Source organism: Pholcus phalangioides, unplaced genomic scaffold (assembly GCF_987345545.1).
Source record: "Pholcus phalangioides strain wild (caught in Gottingen) unplaced genomic scaffold, Ppha-v1.0 ptg000015l_1, whole genome shotgun sequence".
Taxonomy (NCBI): domain Eukaryota; kingdom Metazoa; phylum Arthropoda; class Arachnida; order Araneae; family Pholcidae; genus Pholcus; species Pholcus phalangioides.
This window is the reverse complement of record NW_028301608.1, coordinates 94,866,342-94,869,584: the sequence shown is the minus strand read 5'-3', so window position 1 is coordinate 94,869,584 and position 3,243 is coordinate 94,866,342.

The following is a 3,243-nucleotide window of genomic DNA, read 5'->3' as shown; positions in this document are numbered from 1 at the left end:
AATAATTTCAGAATTGAATAATAATAATCTCAGAATTGATTATTAATAATTTCAGAATTTATTATTAATAATTTCACAATTGATTATTAATAATCTCAGAATTGATTATTAATAATTTCAGAATTATTTGAAGGAAATATTGTAATTTTGGAATTAATGAAAAATAATTTCAGAATTACTGAAAATAATAATTTTGGAATTATTGAAAAAATAATTTTTAATTATTGAAAAAATAATTTTGAATTATTGAAAAAATAATTTTGGAATTATTGAAAAAATAATAATTTTAGAATCGATGAGAAATAATTTCAGACTTAGTGAGGAATTTTTGAATTAGTGAGAGAAATAACTTGACATATTGCAAAATATATGTTCAGCATTAATTAAAACATCCTCTTTCCCCATTTCCGTTATCAGACTTTGAACAAAAACTGACTCCGCCCAGTGGCAGTTGATTGACAGGACGGGTGGGGAAAGAAAATGTTATCAGGAGAAGAAAAAAAACTTATAACGAAATGCGGGCTGTTTTGAAAAAATTTTAAAAATCCGAGATATTTTGAGATTGCGCCTGTAAGAGTTAATGGTCCTGAAGCTACATGGGAGTGTGTGTGTGTGTGTGTGTGTGTGTGTTTTTTTTTTTTTCTTTTTCTTTCTTCCGGCCTGAATGTCCGAGAGCTTGACGACCCCTGACATAAATAATCACATATATTTTGTAACATAAATGTTTCTTCCCGATAAATGAAACTTTCTTCGGAGAAAACCAACTTAAATATTTTAGATTAAAAAACGGAATTGATGTAAATATCACATTATATACACCAGGTCAATATAAAAAAAGTTTGCCTGTTCAAAACCTTCTGTAGCACTATCAATAGACGGATAGATTTTGCAATTTTTTTCATTTGGAGGACAAATCTGTCGAAGATTCTGCAATAAAAATAAATAACGTCTAAAATATCGAGATAGAGGACAAAAAAATTGATTAAAATGTTAAAGAAACTCATTAATTTCACATACAAAAATTTTTTAGGCCAGCGAATTGAGTTAAGGTGTCTCATACCTTTTTGAAAATGATCAAAAGTTATGCTCCAGTAAAAATACGTATTAAAAATATGATGAAACCGTTGATTTTATTTCAAATGCGGTACACACACTTTGTAAATTTTCAAACAATGTGAAAAAAAAATTATATTAACACTTTGCGTGCATGATAAACAGCATAACATCAATGTAGTATGATATGTAACGAATAAAAATTGATTCAAAATAAAGAAAACTGTTCAGTTCATAAAATAATTCGAAATATTCCTATTATAAATTCTTGTTTTCAAAAACATGGTTTTTTAATGTTTCAAATTTTGCATTTAAAATTTAATTATAAACAAGATTAAGTCAATGAAATTTCAATATTTTGCCTCATTCAATGAACTGGACAGTTTTCTGCATTTTCAGTTACCCTATAATGCTATTTAATCATGCGCACAAGGTGTAAAACATACATTTTTTTACTTAATGTTTAGTTTTCATTAAATTTTTTTGATTTTCAAGCGAAATAATATATCAAAACAAATGATATTGAAGACATGAAATAGTATTAAAGCCTTATGAATATTGAAGACAAGGATAACACTGTGTTGGCATAGCGTATAGAATCAAAAATATGTCTATTAAATGAGACACGAATGACTAAATAATATTTTTAATGAATATTTCTACTAGTGTGCATAGAGTTTTCAAACCTTTTTGTTCATGTTAAAAGGTATGAATCCCCTTATCTGTAGTGCTCATGATTTCCACTACAGCGCACACTAACAGCTAGAGTAAAAATAGAGCTAACGGAATTTTTTTTTAGTTTGAAACTACATTCTAAAACACCTTCGTTATTTTTTTATTTATTTTAGAAGAAGAAAAATACTTTCATGTTTCTCCTCCTAAATTTGATTTATTTTTTATTTTTTCACAAAAAAGAACATAATGGGTAGAAAATAAGAACAAAAAGGCTTTAAGAACTTGAAATATCGTTTAAATTTGTGAGAGTGGCTAAATTAGAACTTCAACACATTCTAAAAAATGTGGATTCCATTTATGTAATTGTGTTCTTGTTGTGTATGTCAGTATGCTGACCATTGCATTCAACGAGTTGACACTCTCTCTTTTCTTTCCAAATAAATAGAAATAATTATCCTATGTCTGATCTAATTTTTAAAATTTCACTACTACATAACCGTACATACATGTTATAAATCATATTTCTCTCCTAATTAATTAGTACACGCCGGAACTTGTTACGTGTGTATATGTGTGGCCTGACGTATTTATGATGTTAGAATTACGCGTGTTTTGTGTTCAAGAATTGCTGACTTCTACTTTGGATGGGCCCCAAACTTCAGCCGACCACTTCTGTGCCGGCAACGTCAAGTTACGATACTGTAGTGTGTTTTCTATACCCACGAACAAAATAGAAAATTGAAGGACTTGCATTAAAAAAAAGATAAGTTGGATCCTTTGCATATTCCTGTGTCCGACTGCATTTCTCAATCTTCCGAAGATCGATGGTAGCTATGAACAGTCAGACCGTCAACACGATACTAGCATAACATTAAAATTGAGGAATCCTCCATTTCCACTTCAAAATATGGAAGGCAAACAGAAGCACGAGCAGAACATAAAAAATTCATAACTCTGACAACTTAAATACGTTAAAAGCCACACATACACTGAGAACACACATTCCGGCATCTACCGATTCGTTAGAAATTCCGCAGAAGAATGTAAGAGTTGCATGTACGGTAAAGTAGTAGTAGCAGCACTTCTGCACAAACCGGTCTCCCATTTGAAAAAGTCTCTCCACAGAGAACAGACATAGTACTTACATAACATGAAAATTTCATTCATTTCCAACTTTCACTTCAAAATATGGAAGCCAGATGGCAGCACCAGAATAACACGAAACGAGCTCTAATGATATGAAAACCAATAAAATGCTAATTTATATGGAAATAATAAAATTATATTAATATGAACTGAGATTTTTTCTTCAAGCCCGTGATTCATCGTGTTGAACATAATAATAAAACATGATATATATTCACTGATATAATGCTACTCTATATAATGGCGGGATTGAATAATGGAAAAGGTTGGAATAAGCTTTATTTATACGCAGGTTTTTTTGAACAGCTGCACATCAGCCAGCTGTTGGATGGAGGTGAATGACATCATCCTCGGATAAGCTAGATTTGC